Genomic DNA, 26,685 nt, shown 5'->3' on the forward strand with positions numbered 1-26,685 from the left:
ACCATCGCCAAGGACACGCAGGCTCACAGGTAGTGCCAGCTTTTCCACGTCTGTAGGAGTTCTCTCTTGCTCACGCAATCCCGTTCAGAGAAACCTTCCCCATGCAAAAAGAGAGAGCCTGCCCGAACCTATTTAAAGGGTCTTAAGGGGCGTGTCTAATTGCTACAAACAACATCTTCGCTTGAGAAGTCATGCCTAGTTACGCTGTGTAGAGACGCAGTGTTCTGTATAATCTGTAAACTGATCTATGAAATGCGCTAAGCTATGGTTGCCATGCTCAGGGCCTGAGACTGACCCTGTATCTTTAGGAGAAGAGAAAGTCAGCCAAGTGCAGGGGTTCTTGCAACACTGTAATGGGTAAAACCACAAGGTGCAATTCTCCCTTCTCCCTGCACAACTTTTAAAGATACAGAAGACCTCTTGGTTGCCAGGCCCAGCCTCCAAGAGGTCTCCTGTATCTTTAAAACTTGTGCAGGGGGAATGGAGAATTCCACCTTGTGGTTTTTCCCATTACAATGTTGCAAGAACACCTGCACTTGGCTGACTTTCTCTTCTCCTAAAGATACAGGATCAGTCTCAGGCCCTGAACCTGGCAACCCTACTCTAAACTGAGATTCCACATTAAAAAAATAACAAGAAAAACGCACCAGTGAATCTGAGTCTGAATCCAATGGAGTTGGCCAGGACACAAGGGGGCAGTGAGGGGAATTGTGTCTCAGAGTCTTTGTAGGCACCAGGGGAAAAACCGAAGGGCACCTTTGTGCCCACAGGTACAATGACAGTGACCCCTGTTCTAAGAAGTAGAAGACTATTGCTGGATAGGATACGGAAATGTTAAGTCATGGCAGGATTAGCAGCATCAACACCATAACTTTTAGGCCTAAACAATTCTGCTTAGCCTCCATGAATTCTGCACCTCAAGGACTCTGCTCCCTAATTCTGTTGCAATGTTGTGATTTTATCAGAGGTTGGAAAAGTTACTTTTTTGAACTACAACTCCCATCAGCCCAATCCAGTGGCCATGCTGGCTGGGCCTGATGGGAGTAGTAGTTCAAAAAAGTAACTTTTCCAAGCGCTGGATTTTATGCATGGTAGATGCATATATTATAGGGTCAGTCTGCATAATATGGTTGCCACAGGGATGCCATTCTGAGCCAGCTCAGGGTGCAACTGTCTTCATTTATGCGCAGTGGCCTAGGTGCAGATATAGAGATTTTCTCTGTGCCACCACAAATGTCTGTGCAGAGTTTTTATCCAGTTGTTCTTTGGATGTTCTAGTGTTTGCTGAATAGTCACTGGGAAAAAATGTAGTACCTGCATTTAAAGAGCTGATGACATTTGATGTCAGTATTTGACAGTTGATATACAATTGGCAGGATCTGGAAGCTATTAGCTAGCTTGCAATGGCATTCAGTTTCTGAGAGTTTATGTCTTATGCCTCTCTCAAAATGGTTTCTGATTATAACTCCCCAGCATGCTGGGTGCGGCTGATGGGAGTCGTAACATCTGGAGGGCATGAGATTGGAGAATGCTGAGTTTTGTAGCTCCATATGTCCCACCAAACTCTAGAGAAGCCCGAAACACTCAGTTTTCCAGTTGACAGGTAAACACAGTCAATATGAAAATTCAAATTCAAAAATATTATATTCCAGTTTTAAGTGGCCAAATCAGAAATGCGGTGGCATCCCAATCTCTTTTTTCAGCTCTAACTGGGAGCAAGGCATATTAGACTTGGAAAATCATGGCATGCAAATGACCTCCAAGAAGAAGAAGAGATGCTGGTTTCAGACAGCCAGGCTCTTATGCGATCTTGTGAAAAAACAAGATGTAGGAATCTTTAGTAAAAAAATAGCCAATAAATCTTGGACAAATGGGACCGCTCTGAGAAATGCTGCTAGTGTTTTTCCCCCAAAATTCTTTCCCCAGCTATATATTTCTCTCCAAGCAGAGATCATTCAGTTAGTAACCCATGGGTTAATTCTATTTACAGTTAGCTAGTGAACCAAGAGGGGTGGCAGAGGTGCTACCTAGCAACCAGTAGGATGATCCTTGCTCAGGTAACTTGTGCTCTGATTAGCTGTGTAATTCTGAGGGAGTTTTCCTGTGTATGTTGTTGAATATATCGTCCTGTGCCCAGCCTTTTCCAACCCCATAGTTCATTTCTGCTTAAGTTATGCACTGCTCCTGTTCAGTTTAATCACTAAAATATCATTTGTTTCTTTTCTCTCTGGGCTCCATCTGCTTTATTCAAGTCACTTTGCTAATAGGCACTTCAAAATGTCACTTCCAGTGAATTTCAGTGGTCTGAAGCAGGAGTGGGGAACCTTGTGCCCTGGGGACAAACGCAGCCCCCCCCTCCGGTGTCTCTGTCTGGCCCTTCGAACTGTCCTCAGGCCGTGCCCCAAATTGGCCTTGCTTCACACCCTGAACAATTTTTACCTGGCTAGATTGTCCTTGAACTCTGATAATGTCACTTGCTTCCCTGGATGGAAGATAGAAAGGGGTGTGTGAATGTGTGTAGAAACTAGCCTACTGTACAAATTTATGTTCACTGATATGCCTCTGGCCCTGCCCACCACTGGCATGTGGCCCCTGAAAGGTTGCCCAGAAGGGACGAAAAAAGCTCTGGTCTAAACTGAGATTAATTTTGCCCGCTGCATGGAGAGACACTTCACAGCCCTGGACTTCCATCAAGATATCAAGCGTGTTCCTCAGAATTGTCTGGTGGTTACCCATAGTAGGGATGGAAAGATCTGTAAGTTTTGGCTTTCTCAGTTTCTCACTTTCCTAATGTTAAATTCAGTCCTCTACATTTCTGCTGCAATCTGCGATTTTTTAAAAAAATCCTTATGAAAATTCACCACATTTTAGTGCACATCTCCAAATAAACACGTTTGTAGGCATTTGACAAAGGGACACATTTTTGCAAGCCATTTCTCATCACATCCTGCCTTTTGGCACATTGTTTTCTCTCATGTATTCATTTTTATGCGCACTTTCCCCTAATATACGCATTTTTGTAAATATTGTTTAGTTGGTGAACTGCATCCCAGAATTCTAATAAATGCGAACTTCGAAGGATGGCTGCATTTCAGTTCTAATATTATTTCAGAAATTGTGAATTTGATAAATTCTGCTTGAAATGTGAACTGAATCGAAATTCTCACCCATCCCTAACCCAAAGTAGGATCTTCAGTGTTACAGACTCCTCTGTGTGAAACACTCTTCCTCAGTCATGCACCGACTGCACTATGTGCTTGGTACTGTCTTAAAACTTTTCTTTTTTTATTGAGCCAGGAATTATTGACTGCTAATACCAGCTATGTCCACCACTGATCACTGCATAAGCTGTTGGCATTTTATAGCATTTTAAGCTGTCTTATGTGTATATGTTTTACTTTTTATGCATGATTTATTTTGCACACCACTTTGAGATGTTCAAATATAAAATAGTTTTATAAATACTGTAAATAAATTAACGCAATAAATAAGTGTCGGTGTGGAGTAGAGGATGGTACCCACAGCTTGGCTTGAAAAACAACTTGTGTAAAGATGTTTTTCCGTGGGTCTGTGGTTGGGGTATTGGATATCGTGGAAGCCTTCCAGGCAGGTACTTCCAAATGTGTCTTGCAATTTGACATAAAATTGATTGGCAACTCATTGCCAGTTCTTTTGCCTGTGATTTCCCCCCTTTCTGTCAAGATGGGAACAGTTAACAATAATGGCAACAACACTAAAGACTGATTTAAAAGAGGGGGGGGGAGATAAAGAAACTCAAAGCCTTGTCTTATCAGCTCCCTTGGTTGGAAAATAGATCTGATACTCTCTGAACTAACTCCTAGACAGAAAAGGGGTCATTTTATTACAAGTTATGACAAGCTGCAGAGAGACAGGGAGAGAACTCAATAAGGAGCATCAGCAAGTGGAGTTAAAAAAATGCTCTTGATGGTTCTGAAGGCAGAGTGAAGATGACTTCAAATGATAGGTGTTAGCAGAAACCTTGATATAATCAACAGGGGGATTTCAAACATGGCATCTTCAGCAGAGTGTGCTGGGAATGAGAGATAGAGTGCATCTCACCAGCTGAACAGAGTGGATGCCTCTCCCTCCACACACACATACCCAGTGCCTGAGCATGCTTCACTATTAATGTGCCATCTCCTCTTTATAAAGGAATGAGTTACATGATTGCAGAAGAGCCCTAGAACTGTGGGAGCCTCTCTCTTCTTGAAAGTGCCTTCGGAAAGGACTGAGATGGTTGGGGTTTCTTAGCATCTCTGCTTTTGAATCATAGCTACAAAGAAAGCAGTGTATATATGCATGTATGAATGCATGCAACAGCAGCCATAATAGGGACTAAGGTGGACCATTTGCCCCCGGGGACTCAGAACATTCTTTTCTATAATGCACAGCAAATATCTCTATAAGGCAGATCTGCACAACTTGTGACCTATCAGGCCAAAGGCATACAAGCCCCCATGGAGCATGCCGTGGTTGTCACTGCTTATGCTGTTGTCCCAGGCAAGCAACAAAAAACAGAAGGCTTGTTTTCTTAATGTTTGATTCCCTGTCTTCTTATTTTTGGAGACCCTGAAAAGAATAGAATACATGCAACCAATGCAATCTGTCTTTCCCATCTGGATCAGGGTGTGGAGACATGGTGTTAGGGTGGTTCCAGCATTTCCTGGAGGGTTGGTCCCCACACATCCTGTTGTGGGAACAAGGTGCTGTGGGCCACTAATGTTGTGCCCATTGACACAATGTTGCATCTTGGAATCTTCCCCTGGCATGCATGAACCTTCTGAGCTACCACCACCACTTGCACACACTGCCCCATTGGTCATGAGGTGGTGAGGGTGGTTTCTTTATCCTCCATTGAAAAGTACATAGAGCTGAAGGAGGAAGTTGAAAGAGTGACACTCTTTCCCACTTCCTCTTTCATCTCTATGAGGTTTTCAAGACTCCAATTAATGTTATTGAATCCAATTTTTACCCAAATCCCTTGGAAAAGTGAAGTCTGTGTGCACTCCTTGTGTGTGTGTGTCTAGGGGAGGGGAGAGGGGAGAGATCACCACAACACTTGCTCAAAAATCCAAATATAACCACAGTCCTAAAATGTTGGTGACTCTGTTCTGACATACGTTTTTTTTCTCAGAGTTCTATCATGGCTTCCCATGCTTTTTAACCTCCATTGTACATGAAACTAATGGGAGAATCAGCTAATCTCAATGGAGATTTAGTTTAGGAGAGCTCTTGGACTTGGCACTATCTGTAGAAGCACATATGGTGGTGGTGTCTAGGAATGGATTTTAGCAGCTTAGGTTTGCAGCTGAAAAGGATGACCTGGCCTCAGCTTCCCATGACTTTCATGTTAGACTATTGTATTACACTCTGTGTAGGACATCCTTTGAAGAAATTCTGGAAACTTCAAGTGTTGCAGGATGCAGCCACTTGGATGCTGGTGGAGGCTGGGCAGTCAGTCAGTGCTGTATAAGCTGCACTGTAGGCTGGGTTTGACCTTTGAGGACCTAAAACGTTTGGGATCGGGTTACTTGAAAGACTGCCTGCACGCATATTAACCTGCCCACACTTTGAGATAATTTTTGGTAGCCCTGCTCAGTTAGGTTGCCAAGCATGAGAGAGAGAGGACCTTTCCAGCAGTGGCCCCACATTTGTGGAAATCTGTTCCAGTGGGTCTTCATAATGGCCACACTGTGACAAGTCTTCAAATGGCTGTTCAAGATCTGTTTCTTCTCAATCACTTTTCTTGATAGTATTTGGGCTGAGCATTTGGTCCTGACAAATCCTGGACCCAAAACTGATTTGTGCAGATCTAGAATTTGTCTGGATGGTGTCAATGTGGGCCTGGGTTGGGTTGGGTCCACCTGGAGTGATACAAAACTGTCAAACATTGAGGAGAGAGGGATGGGGAAGGTGACAAAGCAAGCAGGAGACTTGGCCTGCACGTCTGCTTCTACCACCCCTTCTTCACCTCCAACATGTTTAATTAGGGTTTAACACCCTAATTAAATATTAGGACTGTGCATGGCCCCAATTTGATTCAGGGCCTGGATCACTTTGGGTTAGATCATGGCCTAATTAGGATTGCTGAATCAGGCCCAGAACTGAATTGGGTGTGCCTTTCACAGCCTTAGATAGTACATTACACTAGCACTATCCATGCATTTGAAAGGGCTTAAAATGTGCAAAGAGCAGAGGAATGTAAGCAGGTAAGCCTACCTCAATGTCATCAGGCACACGGTCTCCTCTTCAGACCTTTATGTGTTTAGTGTGAGAGTCAAAAGAGGGCTTCCAAGTGTGTTTGCTCAAATGCGCATTGAAACCTCCTTATCCCTGATAAGATAGTGTTCCTGATCAAGGAGAGAATTCTGAGTGTGTTCAATGGATTGTTGTTGTTATATGCCTTCAAGTCGATTACGACTTATGGTGACCCTATGAATCTTTTTTGGATATATTCATAGGGTTTTCATGGTAAGAGGTATTCAGAAGTGGTTTACCATTACCTTCCTCTAAGCCTACGGCACCCGGTATTCCCATCCAAGTACTAACCAAGCCTGACCCTGCTTAGCTTCCAAGTTCAGACAAGATCAGGTGTCTTTAGGGTAGTATGGCCATAGGTGTGTTCAATGGAACAGACAGAGAAATCCTCTGAAGGATTTCCCCATGGACGTGGGGAAAGGGCCCCCAGAATGGAGCCTGCATGCTGCACATTTTAGGTCTTTGCGTATTCAGCCTGGGGATAGGGGAGACATTCAGTTCAGTTTGCAAGTGAGGCTACTTAATTTGCACTCCAGAACAAATAGGAGAACCAAACACAGCCACCCTTCAAAATTCACAGTTCTCCAGATTTTGTAGTGCAGGTCTCTAGCCAAGGAATGAGTACATATTAATGGAGTTAGGATTGCAGTTTAGTCATGATGCTACTTTGGGGCAGACAGCCTAAGCTATCTCACATGGTTGTTATAAAGATTAAAATGCGTGGGGGGCACCATGTACAGTGGAAGATAAGAAGCTGCTTAATGCCAAGTCAGATCAATGGTCCATCTAGCTCAGTATTGCCTACACTGACTGGCAGAAGCTCTCCAGAATTTCAGAGAGAGGACATTCCCAATCCTACCTGGGGATTTCAGGGATCTGGGACTGTCTGCATGCTCATCTGCTAAACTGCTGCCCTTCCCCAGAGCTTTGAAATCCTACAGGTATGGGGAAACGTATCACCTTTCCAATGTTGTTGGATTCCAGCCCCCATCATCCCTGACCACTAGCCATGCTGGCTGGAATTGATGTGAGTTGAGGTTGAGCAACTTCTGGAGGCCTCAGATTGCCCATCCCTGACCCTTAGTCTCTAGTCCTGGATCAAAGAGCTCTTGGTCTGGCCACATGCTTTTAAACACAGGTCTCAAGTGTTCTTGATTTTGAGAGACATCACTGATTTGACCCTGATTTTTGTGTTACACAGTTATTACTTTGCTTCTCATTATGTTTGTGATGTGTGTCATTTCAGTGATGGTCCCATGCTTATAGAACTCCTTGCCTAGCCAGATACGGCCCTCACATTTATGATTTTTAAATGGGCCTTAAAGACTTCTCCTTCTCCTCCTCCATATTTTAGTTTTTTTGACTGCTTTTAACATTTTGTGATCTGTGGATACATACACCCAGCTTTTTTTCTGCTGATTTGGTTTAACTGCAACTGGTACCATATGCCTAAGGGTACAAAACTGTACCCACTTACCTGGAAGTAAGTCTCACTGAACTTCATGGCCCTTACATCTGATTGGACATATTTAGGATTGTGCTATTAGTGTTTTACAGACTGCGGTTTATAGTGAATATTATGTTTTAAAATATGTTATGAACCTCCAATAAATACTGAAATAAATAAAGAAATATTTTAACCATCATCCTGATTCTTGGGGTCAATTCCTCTCCTGTCTGCACTTTTCATTCTGCAGTTTACAGATAAGTAGACCTACAGTATAGTCCTTCTAGGACATTTTCACAAACTGTCAGCCTTACAACATCTCCAAACTTCAGCCCAGTTACCACTTACCATTTTCCTTCTGGAAACAAACAAAACAATAAACTTAGGGTCAAAATATACACCAGAAATTCATTGAAGTTAGCCATTGGGGCCCATTTGGACACCAGCCACTGTTAGCAGATTGGGGACAAAGAAGACCCGATTGTTTCTTCATTGAAAGAAAAGTCAGGGATAGGTAACCAAAGTGCACTGGGATCAAATTACCACTTCCACCTTTGCAAGGGTAAGTGAGCTTTCACTCACCTGACAGAGCAGTAAACAAACTTGCAATCACATCTCCAAAGACCCATTGTTGTCGGAGGACACACCCTTGGCTCTTGGAAAAAGAAAACATGGCTTCTACAAGCAAAGTAAGTTTTATTTTACAATTGGTGGGAATTATGAACCTCTTTCTTTGTTCTGGAAGATGTAGGGTCCCCCTGCTCTCCCTTTTTATGCCACTTTAGCTGGGCATGCCAGGCAGATTTCAGACTGACTGGCTGGCTGCATTCAAAATAGGATGTTTTCCCCTTTTGCCAATCTAGCTAGGCATGCCAAAGGAAGAAATGGAAGGGGTTGGAGGACATCTCCAGGAACATTCTACTACCAGTGTAGTGGCAAATTCAGAAGTGCATGGTCCCTTCATGATAGTCACAGCCGAACCCCTCCTTCTTTCTTTGCTACTGGGTTGAGAATGAAATCCTTGTTAATGCCTTCTCCCAGAACAACAGGCATCCCTAGGAGCCAATAAGCATGGCAGATAAGAGTGTTAACTACTGAGAAGAGCCTTCTCAATGGCTGACTCATCTCCTTTCACTTTGATTGGCTCCAGTCAGCAAGAAAGGACAATGCAGCATGTTAGAAGACCTTCTTGGTGGCTAACACACTACTTCTTCTTGCTGATTGGCTCATAGAATGCTGGAGACAAAGGGACTCTGCTGGGACCCTTATGCCCCCAAAAGTAAGGGGTCTAAGACCCCTTGAGACCCTGAATGACTACACCACTATCCACCACAGAACTATGGACATCACTAGAGGGTACCCAGGACCAACAGTTTTCTTGCAGGTTTATTAACCATCAGAAAATACCCCAGAAAACCATCAACATTAGTTTTTTGTTGTAATAAATTACAATTGTTTACAGTGTTTTCATGGTGTTTGAACTTTTTTTTTACTTTAATACATCATTTTTGTTGTTCTTAATTGAAAATAAAAACCATAGCTTTGTAGAGGACCACAAATGTTGTTGTTTATTCAATATGTGTGTGTGAGTCAGGGAAGGGGCAAGCACAAAAAAATCTACCTCCTTTCAATAAGTGTTTTCTGGCTCTGGGTGTCTGAGTATTGTCAAGCACACTTGTGCTGACATCCTCCCCTCCCTCCCAAACGGTTTCTGGGGATAAAAAAAATAACCCCATCTTACCATTGGAAATCTCATTGGAGTCAAAATATACCCAAAAACTGTTAGTGTGATTTTTTTCCCTCCCACTCAGGACGAAGGTTGACATGTAGTCAGCAGAGTCACATGGCATAGATTTCTGTGGACTGTACCATCCCTTCTTCGATATTATTTGAATGTGTGTGTGTGTGTATGGGCACGTGCACACGTGCATGTGTGAATCAGAAAACAAGAGAGATCCTGTACGTAAAATGCTAGCACGACGTGTGTGTGTGTATTGGTCTAGCTTTCCCGTTAATGTGTTAGTTTTCTATGTTCAGGGTTTTTAAAATTATTATTAGGGTTTGTTTGGACTGAGTTCTTGCTGTCCCCACCCCCATGCAGCCCTAAGTGATTCAGTTCAGGAAAAGTGCTAGAACGTGACTCTTTGGGTTGTGTGACAGGGACTTTTCTGTTGCAAAACTGTGGTTGTATACACACCCGGGATAAGACCTGTTGGACTCAGTGGGGTTTATTGCTGAGGAGACCTGCCTAGGGTTCAGCTCTTAGCCTTCATCTGCTTTTGAAATGTGGGCCTTGTGGAAATTACAACCTGAATTGGGCTGAGTTTGCATGTCTGAGGGGACACAGAGAAATGTGCACCAGGTTGCCAGGCCTGGCCTTTGCTCATATTCAATCCAAATATTCAATTCAAATTTTTAAAATGTTTTTAACACTGTTTTGTTTTAATGTATTTTAAGATCTGCTTTTTTACGTTTTAAAGTGTTTTTAGTGCTTTGTTTGCCGCCCTGGGCTCCTGCTGGGAGGAAGGGCGGGATATAAATTAAATAATAATAATCCTGTAAACTGATACTCTTTAGGGATGCTGACCACAGCTTCCAACTCTCCTCCCTGCTTCTTCTCAATCTCTTGGAGAGAGGAGACATCTTTGCTTTCTCTCTCTGTAGCATGAGGGCAAAGACCACACAAGGCCCTTGTGCCTCCAGCATAGCTAGTTAGTCAGAATTGGAATCCCTTTCCTATCCGTTACGTATTTCTTTCAGTGAAGTAAGCGTTTCTTAATTTCACCAGGTCCGAAGCCTCAGTGACTGCAACAGAGTCTGCTCCTTTGCAGGTAAAGTCTCTCACACATACACAAACTCACAGAGTCTGTGCGGTTGTTACTGAACTAAAGCCCAGCTCTGCTAACCAGTCATGCAGTGGCAAATTCAGAAGTGCAGGATCCCTTCATGATAGTTACAGTCATACCCCCTACCCCCTCTTTTTTCTTTTGCTGCTGGGTTGAGAATGAGATCCTTACTAATGCCTTCCTCCACAACAACAGATTCCATAGGAGCAAATCAGCACGAAAGGGGAGAGCATTAGCTACCAAGAAGAGTCTTCTCAGTGGCTGACTCACCTCCTTTCACTCTGATGGGCTCCAATCAGCAGGAAAAAACAAGGAAGTCATTTAGAAAACTCTTATCAGTGGCTAACATGTTCTCTTTTCATGCTGATTGACTTGTAGGACAGTCGAGACATAGGGACCTTGCTGGGACCCTGCTCCTAAAAAAGTAAAGGGTGTAAGACTCCCCAAGACCCCGGATGACTACACAGCTGGTTCTAACATGAAAGACACTGGTGAGGGCAGGGATGAGGGCATGTTTGATTCTGAGCTCCAGCCCATCAGAAAGTGTGGGAGGAATGTTGAAGGAGTGCACATGTTGTCCCTGCAAAGACTGGAGGAAAATAATGGCTTTGGCTAGCTATACCAACCCTAAACAATTGAGCCTTTATCTCAGCAAAGATAGAATGGCATCATGCACATTCTTCATTGGAGACTAAAGGCATTCTTAACAGCAGCTTGGGATGCCTTCTTGGAGTCATGAACTTTTTCTATATTTCATCCTAAATGAGTGGATTCAAATGCCTATCCTGACGTTAATGAGACATCATCATTATTGGGTTGCAGCCAGCTTACTCAGAGCAGACCCACTGACATCAATTCTGAAGTGCAGGGTCCCTTCATGATAGTTACAGTCACACACCCTTACAGCCACTCCCCCTTCTGAGAATATACTACCTTCTAAATTTTATAGAATAATCTGCCCCGGCTTGAGTACTGCTTTCTGCTGCTCTATCTATCTATCTATCTATCTATCTATCTATCTATCTATCTATCTATCTATCTATCTATCTATCTATCTATAGCCAAACCTTTCTTTTTTTTATCATTAATTTTTATTCAAATTTTCAAAGACGAAAAAACAAAACAAAACAAAAACAATTAAACAATAAAATAAAATGTCGACTTCCGATTTGTCGCAGATCAGTTATAGGTCTAGAATATATAACAATCCTATCTCTAAAATTATATTATAAAATCACTTTCCTCCAGTAATTATCTTAATTAATCATCAAATCTCATAAACATTATTTTATTCTTTCCACAAAAAGTCAAAGAGAGGTTTCAATTTCTTGAAAGATATATCTTTCAATTTTTCTCCAAATAAACATGTCGCTTAATCCATCTAATTCAAATCTGTTAGGCCCAATAATTTCAATAGCCATTCTTCCATTATCTATATTAACTCCATCTTCCATCTTCAATAATCCTGTTAAGTCCAGTAATTTCAGTAGCCATTCTTCCGTTATCAATATCCCATAATAATCTTGTTGTCATAGCCATAGTCCAAGTAAACATATCAATTTATCCATCTCGTCAAATCTGTTAAGTCCAATAATTTCCATAACCATTCTTCCATTATCAATATTAATTCCATCTTCCATCTTCAATAGTCCTGTTAAATCCAGTGGTTTCAGTATCCATTCATCCATTATCAGTATCCCATGATGATCTTGCTGTCATAGCCATAGTCATATAACAAGAGTCTGATGGGAATTTCCCCATCACAAATACGTCTTTGCCATCAATTCTGAATATGTTGTTGAAATATTGTTGTAAAGTCACATCTCTGTTCTGGGTGCATCTCTGCTCTGTCACATATTTGTAGTTAATTCCATAATTTTTTTCCATGTCAGGCCCCATCACATCATTCCAGTCAAGAATTCTGAATATGTTACTGAAGTATTGCTGCAAAGTCATATCTCTGTTCTTCTTTTTTACAAAATGCACTGGCTCATCTCTTAAGAGTTTCTCCACTGTCACATATCTGTAGCCAACTCCATAGATTTTTTCTATGTCAAACTCCATCACATCATTCCAGTCCAGAAAATTATCCAAGACATTGATAACTTTACCACCAAAATCTTCATTAATTTCTTCAGAGACAACGTTGAATTCCAAACAGTCTACTTTATTTCTAACATCCATAAAATCCAAATCTTTTTCAAATTTCACATTTGTTCCAATCTCCAGGGCTTGTAGCTTCCCTATCCCATCAAACTCCTCTCTCACAGAATCCACTATTTCTTTAAGCTCCTGCGTCATTTTGTTAAGTTCAATTTTCATCTCCTGTCTACCCTGTCTCAGGGTTTGTTTCGTTATCTCAATCTCACCCATTATTTTCTGAAACATAATTTCTTCCATGGTCTCATTCACTTTCCTGGTTGTCATTCTTAAAACTACAGAGACAAAAATTATTTCAGCCACAATTGGGTTAATATTTCAGGCTTGCTTGTATCAGTGTAGACAATACAGCCTGCCTTATCTCTATGTGTTCAGGAATACAAAACAAACTTAGTTCCCAACATTGAAACAATTAGTGGCGTCGTGAACAAGCAGATTCGTCAAAATGAAATAAACCAAAAAGAATTTTTTCCCCCCTCCCCGAAATAGAAATCCCTCTTCCGTTGATATCTTTAGAATGCACCTCCAGGACAGCTTTTTGTGATAAAAACAAAGATAAGCTTTTTCGATTTCTTTCCTCCTTAATTTCGTTAGTGAAAGAGAAAAGCCAAAACTCACCTAAGAGTTCTTCACAGCTGATTCATTGACAAATCTCTTTTTTGCTGCACCAATTTAAGCCAAGTAAAAAAAGAAGATAGAAAGAAGGATGCTTATCTGCCTGTTAGAGTCCGTTTTCTTTAAAGAAAAGATAAATGTGTCGCTATAATCAGCTAGAGCTTGATGAAAGTCCGTCCAGCATTGCAGTTTGAACTTTCTCTCATAAATAAATGAAATCCAGTCCTCCCCACAAAAACAGGCTTTGGGGTTGATCTCTACGTTTCTCCCTGCCCGGGAGAAAATCTTTATCAGTCAAAAAGAACGTTGTGACTGATTTTAGAGCTGAAAAAGCTTCTTCTGAGACGAGAGCTCGCTCAGAGGCAGCACAGGCAAAGCAACCCTTCCCAGAAGTCCCATAGCCAAACCTTTCTGGGCGGTTTACAAAATTAAAAACATTGAACATTAAAACAAATATACAATTTTAAAAGCATACAAAGTTTAAAAACCATGAAGCACAGATAAACAAGTTAAAAGACCTGAGGTCAGAGCTCAGCTCATGCTGTTAGAATGCCTGGGAGAAAAGGAAAGTCTTGATCTGGTGCCAAAAAGATAATAATGTAGGCACCAGGCAAACGTCATCAGGGAGATAATTCCATTATTTGGGGGCCACCACTGAAAAGGCCCTCTCCCTTGTTGCCAAGGGAGTCCCGTTGGCTGTCCTTTCTCACTGTCACAGATATTGCTTGAATTCCTGAATTCAGTGTCTACTCATTTATCTCTTGCTGCTAACAAACTGCCTGATGATGTAGATACGATGCTATCATCAGGATTCACAGTCTCTTCTGCAATTACAGAATTTTCATTCTCCGTAACTTGTCTTGGCTTTTTGAAGTAGGAACTAATAAAAGCTTGCTTGCTTGCAACTGGCACTCATTGGGGCCTGCATAACTGATTCAGAAAGCCCTAAAGCAATAAAGAAAAACACAAACTTTTTTTTAAAAAACTGCTGGCTTCATAGGTTCCTAATATACGTTCACACTTTCTCTGGGGGCTTTTTTGCTGATAGGTTAAGACAAAGCAGGAAAGGACAAGGAAGCATATTAGAAACCACTTCTCAGGCAAACACACTCCCCTTTCATGCTGATTGGGTCACAGAATGCTGGAGGCATTGGCTCCCAAAAAAAGTAAGCGGTCTAAGACTCCCTGAGATCCTGGACGACTACACCCCTGATAAGAACTTGAACTGTCCTGTTTTCTTAAAAGCTAATCTCTTGCTGCTATTTCCTGTTTAAACATGCCTCTGCTTCCCACTGAGAAATAAATGCTCATCAGGCAGATATATTTATGTTTTTTAAATTGGCCCTGAATGACAAAGCATGTAGACCATAATAGATGCCAAAGTGTTCTTCCCTTGGGTAAGGATGAGCTGGGCAAACTGAGCCTTATTTGAACTTGAGCAAGATGAAACTGATGAGGCCTGTAGTATTAGGGAAATGCAAAACTGATAAATGCAACTAAGATATGTGATGTGAACACACACACACACACAATCTCAAATCCACCAAAGGAGAGGAGGGAGCCCAGAAAGGTGCTGTCATCTTTTAATCAAGCATTTCCATGTTTGTGATAATTTTGCTTCTGTTTTAAGTGATGTTTCACTGACTGGTCCCTCTAGTAGCTTTGATGTAAACTGGGCAACTGAGCAACAGTACATTCAAGAAAGGTGGTTTGCCTTGAAAATATTCAAAGTGGGAATTTTTAATGAGAAGCAATTTGCTGATCATGTCTGCAGGGCTTATTTTATAAATATTTACATGCATATTTACATGACAACACTTACTCTCAGGTTGCAATCGTATACTCACTTATTTGGGAACAAGTGCCATTGAACACAGGGTGATGTGCTTCCGAGTAGATGTGTTTAGAACTGGGCTGTAAACCATTGTGTAATATGTTACCTTGAAAATAGAGGGGGAAAGGGGGGATGGGAGGAAGGAGGTGTTAAACTCTATTGGGGTTTTTCATGGCTGTTCTCTTGTCATGGGCCCTTGGGCACCAACCTGCCCCGGGCCTGCAGCACCTGTCCACATGTGCCACATACCTTTCCCACTGTGGTGAATGCTGGCCCTGCTGCATGTGCATGCAAGCCATCAGCCAAGATGGGAGTGGGGGCATCCTCAAGGGGCTGATTGTAAGGCTGCCTATGGTTGTAGGGGGGTGCCTGGAAGCTCCCTCTCAGTGAACAAGGTGGTGTAGATGGTTCTCCTTCCACTCCTGATTTTGTCCTCACAACAACCCTGTGAGATAAGTTAGGCTAGGAAACCCTGATTGGCTCATGGTCACTTAGCAAGCTTCATGGCTGAGTGGAGATTTGAATCCTGGTCTCCCAGGTCCTAGTCTGACACTCTAACAACTATACCACACTGGCTCTAAGCAAATAGGGGCCTAGTTGAACCAAACTGGGGTGTTTTGAAGCCCTACTGGTTTCCATGGGAGCTAGAAATCACTGGGCTTTCCAAATGTTTAACCTCTGCAAGATGGGACCCAAACATTTGCTTTCTTAGACTTCTGAACCATGGACTCCCTCACTTTTTTTTACAAAATCTATTCCAACTTTCATTCTCCCTTCCAGGGCTCCGCCCTTAAAGTTTGGTCTCCTTTCTTTAATTGTCAGTAGGGAAGGAAAGAATTCATCAATTGACAGACCAGTCCTATGTGGGTATACTCGGAAATAAGGCTCTGTATGTTCTGGAAGGGTTTAACTGGCAGATATGTATATGGGGTCACAATTTTCATCTACACCGAGCTTCTACCCATCATTTAATTTTCAATTGTTTTAATCACCAGCAAAGGGGACTGGCCATTTCCTCTCCACATTAGAGACCCAACTCTCTGAGGGGGGCCTACTGTAATGAAAACCCACCAGCTACCAGTTTACATTGACCAGATCTATCATCGTTTCCCAAGGCCTAAGGAGAACTCATGTGTGTGCGCGGTCACGCGCACTTCCTTCTCGTTGCCAAATAAGGCGCACATAGTTCCTCTTGGCACATGCACAATCCTGCTAATATGATAATCAAACCACAAAGGGACATGTTAAATTTGGGGGACATATTAAAATCCACCAGCCAGGGAGATCCTCAAATGCACCAGCCAAACCCTTTTGCATTTATCTGGATCTAACTTATTTATTTCGCTTCCAAAATAAAGGAACGTCTCCTAATCCCCCATGCCCACATCAAGCAGTGAAAAAGAGGAGGTATATATATTGAAATTAAGGTAGCGCCTATGTGTCTGTTTTAATAATGAATCTAATTAGCATTGGGGAAACCCATTAGGCACAATCCGGTGAAAATCAAAATCTGCCTTAAGACTTTGACAGCTTGACGCTGGAATCCTTCCACTTCCCCCCCCCCATCCATCTACCCCTCCCCGCTTCCAAATCATGAGGCTGGATCACTCGGCCTCGCCTGCGTTTGACTGCAGCGCAAGGCGGCTGGCGAGAGATACCATTGTCTGGCCCTGATTATCCATTAACCCTCTTTGTCCGTTCCTGGGGTCTGGTCTTGGTTCCCATCCGGTCTCCATCTTCTAAAGGCATCCGTGTGTTGTTGTTGTTGTTGTTGATGATGAGCTGGATCATCTCCCCTCTTTCTTCTTTTGCATCGATTAAATGGATGGCGTGGATGAGGACCTAAAAATCTTGCCCCCTCCCCAGCTCAATTCGCTTTATTGCCCCCCCCCGCTATTGTTCACAGGTATTTCCAATCTGCTCTCCCCCCTTCCCTCCCTCTTCCATGGCTTCTACTCTCCATTTACCCTTTTATCATCCCGAAAGAACAAAAAAAAGTCCATGGACGATCAAAGAAATCCGCACATAAGCGCTGCGCAAACCGTGTCTGATTTTTTAAAAAAATAAATAAATAAATAAAATAAAAATGAAAGCAGAATCCCTAACCCTCAATGAATCCCCCGATTGTCTCTCTAATTGGGGGTGAAGAGGAGGCGGCGGCGGATGGGACGTGCCTGAGTAACAGCTGACCTGTTGGGTGACAGACACAGGTTGGGAGGGTGACATTTGATTGTAAGCCTCCGTTTGAAAAGAAGAAAAGGAGGGGACTAGCCCAACAGAAGCCGGGACCGAGGGAGCCGGCGGGTTGCTAAGAGACGGGGACGCCGGCGAGGGTCTGTCAGAAGCTCTCCCCTGACCTTATGCAAATGGGGGGCTGCCAGCTCTTTGTGGGGAGGTGAAATTTCCACCCACAATGTCGCCCATACCTGGCACAGCCTTTTATTCAAATGTCCTCTAAAGCACACGCACAGAGAGGGAGGTGGCAACGCATGGCACGGTGAAGGCGAGAACGAGAGAGGGGGGGGAGTCGAGTTGGGAGGAGGAGAGCACTAGATCCCACTGTCAGCTCCCCCCCCACTCTCTCCTTGGCTTCGGAAACTAGGCATCCCCCCTCCCTGCCTCTTCCCTCGGTTGCCTTCGTTCACATGAAGAGGCTCTCCTAATAAACGCGGTTCTAGTACGCAGAATGCGCCGTTCCAAGAGGGGTTGGCTTAGCAACAGCGAGGCGAAAGGGCGGAGGAGGGGAATGCCCTGACTTCCAGCCCCCGCCGTCCCCAGGCGCTCCCCCCTCCCATTTGATCCTCACAGCAACCCTGCGAGGTATCGCAGGCGGAGAGATAGTGGCTGGCCCAAAGTCAACCAGGAAGCTTCACGAGTTGAGTGGGAATGTGAAGCCCGGGTCTCCTACTCTGGTGTTTTTAACCACTGGGAATGGCAGACTGGGAATGGTGGAGGGTGGTCATTAAACATAGATAAATGAACCGGGGGGGGAGTTGAGGGTGGGAGATGGAACTGAAGGGGTACTCTGAAAACTAAACGCACGCAACATTCTTCTATGCGTTTGGGAGCGCCACGTCTAGGGAGGGAAAAGCCGTTTGCACCTGCTCAGAATCACTGCGGATTATTTACATATATTTATTTATTAGTCGCTTCCCCCCCCCCAAAAAAAAGAAACCGAAAGCCACTTACAACGGATGCTTGTTTATTCTTTCTTTTACGAGCTTGATTTCTACCTTGCCTTTCGACCCCACAAGACGCTTTACAAACAGCAATGCAATGCATTTCAATCGCGATTCGTCGTCTTATTGTTTTACAGGGACAAGACTCCCAACTTGATCTAAAGGGGGTGCACTCAGAGGAGAAGTAAAGTTTTGTCTCAACCCGATTTATAACTCGCCCCGTATCAATAAGTTCACAGTTAGAGTAGAAATGAAGATGGATTCCCTTGCTACTTTTTCAGTAGTTGCCTGTGTATTCTAATCCATTAGTATTGGGGAGAATGCACGTTCTCTCTCTCTCTCTCTCTCTCTCTCTCTCTCTCTCTCCTGTCCTTCCTCTTAAATGAGCCCAGGGAGGCTGGGATCTTTAATGTTATTTATAAGTTTATTTATAAACTTTCCCAATATTCCTATACACTTTCCAGATTAATTAAAACGGAACAGAAGAGTGTGATCTCTGCTTAATTTTCACCGGGGCTGGGGCAGAAAACCTTGCTGTTCCAAGTCAGACCGCTGGTGGGAGTTCACATGACTGAGGTCTCCTCCTCCACACATAAAACAAATCCTTGCACGTAGAGAACTAGTATGTCAAGGGAAAGGCCAGACCCAGACTCTTCTCTATATGCATAGATATATTTATTTATTTATGGCTATGGAGGAGCATTCAATCATGTGACCTCCAACTGCAGTCTCAAGCGGTGTCACCCAGACTCGGCGCATGTTAAGAACTAGAACCTTGGACAGGGCCTGATATATGGTGTTTTAATTTAAGAGATACTGACGTGCCCAGAGTGAAGCATTAACTTCGAATCTGCCTGAGTAGGAAATTTGCCCTTAATGTTCCGAGCTCTGCACCCCAAACTTATAGGCCACATTTCCTAAAAAGCAAACCCCCCTTCAACGGATTTTTAGACTTTCCTTGCTAGGAAGTCTGCTGAACTCAGGGTGAAATCCGAAAATGTGTCTCCACATGAGCTTCATTTTGAGAAAGGCCATCTCCCGCCTCCCTTTCCTCCCCCCCACAATCACCCAGTGGAAGCCACTGATGCTAACCTCAACTGGACTGTGGATCTGGGCAGAAAAGGGAAGCGTTTTTTAAATCCAGATTGTATCCAACTACGCCACACTCAAGAGTAGATCCACCTAAATCAATGGATTTGAGACTAACTTACCTCCATTAATTCCCGTGGGTCTGCCGACACACCATACATTTCAAGGGTATTGTTTTCCCCAAAGCATTCTGGGAGCTGTCGTTTACCCCTCACAGGGCTACAATCCCCAACATCCTTAACAAACGACAGTTCCCAAGATGCTTTGGGGGAATTAATGTGCTTAATTGTGCTTTAAATGTAAGGCACCTGGTTGGCCACTGTGAGAACAGGATCCTGGACTAGATGGGCCACTGGCCTGATCCAGCAGGCTCTTCTTATGTTCTTAAGGTGCGTCTCCTTTTTAAACAGAGCCGAGGTGACGGGAGAAGTTCAAGCATTCTGTAAACCAGAGTCTGAGGGGCCAGCCAGCCACCTGACTAGGACTTCTTCAAAGCAGAAGCTAAACACACCCGGGATAACTCATATCAGCTTCCAGCTAGGACAGAGAGCTTGGTTTCCAATTCAATGCAAAACTTGACAGGACGCTTGGGGGCCGGGAAATGTATATAAAACTCGGACAGCCACGATCCTAAGCACACATACCTGGGAGTAAGTCCTATTGAATCCAATAGTTCTTACTTCCGAGTAAATGCGCTCTCAGGATTGGTTTGTGAGACTGGGACTTACTTTTGCGAAAAGTCAGTGGGCCTTTCTGGAGAGAAAAGGGGGGGGACGCAGATTACATGTGATTTGCTAGAATCTCAGCCACTTCATCCCCGAAGGAACCCAAGGCGGCATACAACAACCACAATCATGAAAGCAGATTAAAAACAGTATCACAATAAAATATCACTAAAGCTCTTCTGGGACAGACCAAGGCGGTCCACCTCTTATAAGCCTTTGTTTGGAAGAGGGGGCGGGGAGACGCTTCCCGGAAGCAGAGCATGAAAATAATACCCCTCTCCAATGGTTTGTCCCAAGTCTGCTGGCATTAAGTGTCATACTACTCCTGTGCATGGAGGCTTCGTTGAACGATTACAAAAGTCGTCGACAGATCACGAATTTATCTAGTCCCCTTTTGAAATTTCTACAAGTCAGTGCCCATCACTGAGACAGTGCATGTGCAGTCCCAACCCTGTCTACCCAAGAAGTAAATCCATTGAATTCAAAGGGTCCTGTTTCCAGATAAGTGGGATTAGGACTGCAGCTTTACTTGGGAGTAAGCTTCATGGATCACAGTGTGAGTCACTTCTAAGTAAACATTGACCGTGACCATTTCATAAATCTTAGTAATCGCCTTTCTCCATTTAAAAACAATAAAACTAGTGTGCCAGCAGAGAGTTTTTATCCAACAAATTCACTAGGAACCACAGGTCCGTTTTTTAAAAAAACTAATTCCCGAAGCAACTAATGGCTTTTATTTCTTAAGGGTGTGCGTAGCCGTTCTGTTAGGAGGAATTGTGGTGATATACATTCATTTATAATTCTTATATATTGCTTTATATTAGAAGAAATTTCAAAGCGGGGTACAAAGTCGTAAAAACAACAAAATACTACAAATAAAACACAGATAGCACGAATCAGAAGATCATAATCCAGGTGTACATTAATATCAAGATGATGCATTTCCAAACTGGGTGTGGAAATATGCATTGGTAATTAGAATTTTAAACCAGAAAATTAGGATGGTAAGTCCTACTCAGAGTAGACGCATTAAAATTAATGAACATAACTTAGTCATGCCCATTACCTTCAGTGGGCTTAGTCTGAGAAGAGATAGGGTTGAATACCACCCTAAGTTAATAGAAAGTAGCAAACGTGGGTGTAAATGTAACTCCAAATATTGTGTTACCTCGATCCTAACGTTGCTTTGCTTTCAAAGTTCCCAGTGATGCCAATGGGATTTAATTCCATGAAGAAAATGAGTCCCCTCCCCGCCCTTCAATTTAAAGGGAGAAACCTCGACTACAACTATTTTAGCTATGGGAGTCCTGCCTATTGACAGAAAGGCGAAGCGATGGTCCTAGAATTTCGGTGGGTGCGACTGTCACGCGGTAACATTGAGAGGCAGTAGATCCTGGCCTGGCAACAAACAAACGAAACAAACTAATTCACTTCTGGAAGGAATTCCTTGCCACAAGAGCTGGAGGTGGCTCACAGGGCAATCCTATATGCTCCTCTCTTCAGAACTAAGCCTCAAATGAGTTCGACGAGGCTTACTCTCAGGAAAGCGTGTTAAGGATCGCAGCCTGGGCTGCGTGTAATTTAAACAAAAGATGCGACAGATTTGGTCTATTATCACGGCCAGGCTGGCGGAAGGAAAGCGTCCATGTTCAGAGGCAGTATACCGCTGAACCCCAAATGCTCGCTACTGTGGGCGAACAGCGAGGGAGGCGTTGCTACACCCGGTGTTTGAGCTTCCAGGGGAATCTGGGCTGTCCGTCGTTGGAAACAGGATGCCGGTTTGGGTGGATTTTTTTTTTTAAAAAAAACGTAATCCCGCAGGGCTTCTTGTATGTGCTCAGAAGAACGGAAAGATCTCTGGAGACACACTCAAGCGCTCCCCCCGGGGTTAGCAGAGCAGATGTAAGAGTAGGCCTGGGAGGGAGGAGAGGCCGGGAGGCTTGTACGGCTAGACACAAGGCCTGACCTGTGAACTCAAAGCTGTCGTCTCTCCTCCTAGGTTGAGCCGGGTGGCAAGAAAAGCGCTAGGGCGACAAGGCAGAGGCCTCCTGCGCCCCCGGGGGCCATCGTCGAGCTGTAGACTCGCCGCGTTTTGCAGGCGCTCTGCCTCTCTCACTTGAAGGCAAAGCGAGGACTTCATTTCATATTCCATCAATATTTACAAGCCGCGATTGAATTTCCCCCTGACAAAAGTTCACACCAACCAGGCGCGCGGCTAATATGAAATATTAATAGCCAGGGGGACGCCTTATGAAAAGGCTGATTATGTTTCTTTTTAAAAAATAAAATAAAATAACATACAATTAAGCAACAACACATTCCTTCGGCAGCCTCTCTTCCCTCGCTCTCTTTTTTCCCCCTTGGCCCCGGAGGGTTTGTGCCTGAGATATCTGAATTCTGAGGATGAGAAGGCGATGGTTTGTAACGCGCGCTTGCCCCAACAAACGTGGTTCGCACCTGCCCGTCAAACCATCTCTTGATTTCTGTACAGCTGCTGAAGGGGCAGCCGGCGGCAGGAGCAGGTTCTGTTGAAAAGCAAAGCATCCAGCTGTGCGGTTAGATAACTTGTTTAGACCAAGGGCTGGAAAACGTGTGGCCCCTCCAGATGTTGCTGGACTACAGCTTTCGTCAACCCCTGCCAGCATAGTCAGTAGTCAGAGATGATGGGGGTTGCGGTCCAACACGTCTGCAGGGCATCCGGTTGGAGACAAGGTGGTCTGCGCTGATTGGCAGGATTTCAGACCGAGATTCTGGGAGCTGGAGTCCAGCGACATCTGGAGAGCCACCGGGTCCCCGAACTCCTTAGGTCGCCCAGCCTGTCAGCCATCTTCTTCTTTAGAGAGTAATATGTTACTCCTTCGGTTCCATCAAGATGTGGTTCTGCTCCTCGTCCTGCTGAATGGGGCCCTGGACCTCTGCCCGAAAGTCCTACCCTGATTGTGCCACTCGTAGCATATCGGGGGCTTCAGGAGAGTTACCATCTGTGGGATGGGTTCGCTCTCTCTCCTCTCTCTCTCCTCTCTCTCTGATGGCCCCTCATAACTTGATGTTGCAGTTATCGCGTGGATAGCATGCACCGGGTCAACCCTCCCAAATGCACAAGCGCAGGTATGCCTAGGTGGGCACTCAAGAGGCCAGCCTTAGTTCTTACCCTCCCGTTGAAGTGGGGCTGACCCTCCCAGAGGGAAGAACGATTCTTCCAGAGGAAAGGCAGGAACTTGCCTTAAACCAAAGCAGGCCGTTGGCACATCTAGCTCAATACTATCTACACTGGCTGGCAGCGGCTCGCCAGAGTTTCAGCCAGGAGTTTCGCCCAGCTCTGCCTGTAGGTGCCGTCGAAGATTGAACCTGCAGCCAAGCGACAAGAAGTTGGTGTCATATTTTAGGAGGAACTCAGCGGCGGTGAAGCGAGTAATGCAAAAATCCACCAACTTTTGCAGCCACCCTCGGCCTTAACTTCCAGCCCATCCCGCACAACTCCTATTAAAACCACGGAACATTTGTCGCTAGAATAATGGGTGACTGTGTTTTGCCATTGCGGGAGGGGGCATGGACGTTTTCCGGACGCCTCCTACTCACAGTCTCTGAGCACTATCCAGCCCCCCCTAGTTTTAAAAGCCGGCTGGTTTCAATGGGGTTGTTCAGCTGGTGGGGGAATCACTCTTTTTGGAGTTAGCTTTAAGGCTGCGACGCTAAGGCGGTCATCCTTATGGGCAGACACGCTTAGTTGGGAGTAGCTCCCACTGAAATCAGTGCGGTTTACCTCCCAGCAATACTGCAGAAAGGCTGCTTGAATAGGAGCCCACAACCCTGTGGAGGCCAGCAGCTTTCCTCGCAAGTAAGCGCGCAGCAGGACGTTGCCGCTCCAATCCCAGTGAAGACGGGACTCGGTAGGACTTTCTGTGAAACCCGTGCTGAGGGTCGCGCCTCATTGCACTTGGTTTGGGCTGGATCGCGCCCGGGTGTTCTCGTGTCTGGCGAGATTCCTCTTTCCCCATCCCCTTTCACAGACTAATCCTCTCTCCCTTGCTCTGTGCAGCACAGAGACAGACAGGCAGACAGATAATACAGTATTTGTCATAAGCGACAAAACCCTCCAACTGCCATTTATTTACATATTCAAGTCAAGAACCCCAAAACTAGGCTTTAGTCTTCCCCTGACAACGGAAATCAGCTTGATTTTTGTCGTTTTAGGACAAGGGGTAATCAATATATTTCATAGGAGCAAAAAAACCCCGGGTCTTCACTACTTTGCAAACTGGGGCAATTTCAAGTCCTCCAAGCTGCACCCTGCTCACTTTTGTCTATTGGCTCTTCCAAATGGACGAAGCAACGCGTCGACTCACCTTCTTAGAAGGTGTAGTGGTTAAGGTATTGGACTACGACCTGGGAGACCAGGGTTCGAATCCCCACACAGCCATGAAGCTCACGGGGTGACCTTGGGCCAGTCACAGCCTCTCACCCTCAGAGGGAGGCAATGGTAAACCACCTCCGAATACCGCTTACTATGAAAACCCTGTTCATAGGGTCGCCATAAGTCGGGGTCGACTTGAAGTCAGGCCATTTCCATTTTCAAACTTTGACGATTTTGTTAAAGCCGCAGGTTTATGAAATAATAATAATAATAATAATAATAAATCTCTTCTCCCCCTGGCCTCCCCTCACTATAGATGCTGTTTCTGTCCCAAAAGTCTCTGAAAGGCCTTGCATGTGTTTTAGAACATGGTCTACTCTAAAGCAGAAGGTAGATCCCGACCTACTGGCCGATCTCTGGGGGATTTGCAACAGATCACCAAGGATTCCTGACTTTCAGTTGTTTAACAACAGCCGCAACAAAACGGACCGCCCCCCACCCAGCACACGCACATCCACACCTAAATCAAGCTACTGAAATGAAGAAAACTAGCCAGGAATGTGACAGGGTTAGGAACTCAGTTCAGTTCTAGTACAGTAGGAAGGGGGGGGGGAGTCCTCAGAAAGTGCTGGGAGTCGCCCTGTCCTTGAATCTTATGTCGTTCGCAATTCCCTTCGACCCATAGATCTGAGGGTTCTAATACACAAGCCGAACAGATCTGACAAGTCTGAAGTCTTCCAGCACCTGCGCTAAAGCATTTGACAACAGAGGAAAAACTGCTAGCTGTTTTCCACTTTTAAAATACATGTTAAGGATTTACTGTTCCCTTAAAAAAAAAGAGAAGTTATTCTTGACTAGCACACCGATTGTACAATTGCAGAAATTTGGGGTTTTGGGGGGTTGGATTTCTGCGCAAACCCATCCTATACACATCTTGCAAGGTAGGAGGCTGCATGTTCTTGCGTACCAGTTGGTGGAACGGGGAGGGGGGGAGGGAGAGAAAGTGCGGTTGCGCTCAAGTGCTGCTTGTGGGTTTCCCATTGGGACGTCTGGTTGGCCACTGTGAGAACAGGATGTAGGACTAGATGGGCCACTGGCCTAATCCAGCAGCCAGGCTCTTCTTTATGTTTTTATATACATGTTCGATATTTCTACAGATTTCAGTAGGATTGACTCCCGAGTAACTATGTCTAGGGTTACTGCCTGAGTCAGAAACTTGGGGGGGGGCGCAGGTGGGAGGCAGAATCTTTATTATGATCTCTGAGCAATAATCTGACCAGAGGAGAGAGAGCAATTCAGGTGATACAAATAGTATTTTCCATCGCAGAAAGTGATTGGGGGAAGTGAGCTACTCTTGGGAGCAAAACAAACCAACTTTTTGCATGTGCAAGATTTTTCCCATTTGGGGAGGGGGCGCTTAACAGGCTTTATCAGGGGCACAGCCCACTTCGGCTTTAAGTCCTTGTAATGTGGGAGATTCTCCCTTGAAATCAGTTGGCCTTTCAAGGGTGTTGGCGAGCTCCTGACCATTCGGGGGGGGGGGGTAACGCTTTCTGTGTTCTGTTCTGTTGGAAGTCTATATCGCCCCTGCCCAAACGGTGGTCTGACTATTCGCTTTTTATTACAGGTTAGCTTACGTTTCTAGCCCTGGCTGCGACAGCCAGACTTCTTTGCCCTTGGGAATGTTGCGTTCTACCTTTCCCTCTTGCCCCAATTTCCTAATTCTTCTTGTGGAACTCCTTCCTGAAACGAACCTTCTGTCATTTTGGGGATCCTAGAATCATAGAGTTGCAAGGGAGCCATAAGGCCATCGAGTCCAACCCCCTGCTCAGTGCAGGAATCCAAGTTAAACCTTCGGCTTTGATTTCCACCCGCAACCAACTTGAACCGAAATGAAGCCAAAGGGATTAAGAGCACAATCCTAAACATCCTACTCAGAAATAAATCCTGTTGAATTCATTGGGGCTTACTCCCAGGTAAGGGGGGCATTAGGACTGCAACCTAAGGAACTAGCCCTAAGGCCTAGAGCCTGTTTTCATCTTGTTTTTGCGTGCTCCGGGGGGAGAAAGGTCACTTAATTTACCTCAATAAAACGTCCAGGTAAGGGTCTCGGGATTGCAGTCGAGCGCCCCGAAAAGCCAGCAGTTCCGGAATAAC

At 44.5% G+C, this 26,685-nt stretch overlaps 1 pseudogene; it reads right to left on the reverse strand.

The window, feature by feature from the left end:
- Positions 1–6,533: 6,533 nt before the first annotated feature.
- Positions 6,534–6,640, reverse strand: LOC133370114 (5S ribosomal RNA; annotated as a pseudogene).
- Between the last annotated feature and the right edge of the window lie 20,045 nt (positions 6,641–26,685).

This window comes from Rhineura floridana, chromosome 14 (genome assembly GCF_030035675.1).
Source record: "Rhineura floridana isolate rRhiFlo1 chromosome 14, rRhiFlo1.hap2, whole genome shotgun sequence".
Taxonomy (NCBI): domain Eukaryota; kingdom Metazoa; phylum Chordata; class Lepidosauria; order Squamata; family Rhineuridae; genus Rhineura; species Rhineura floridana.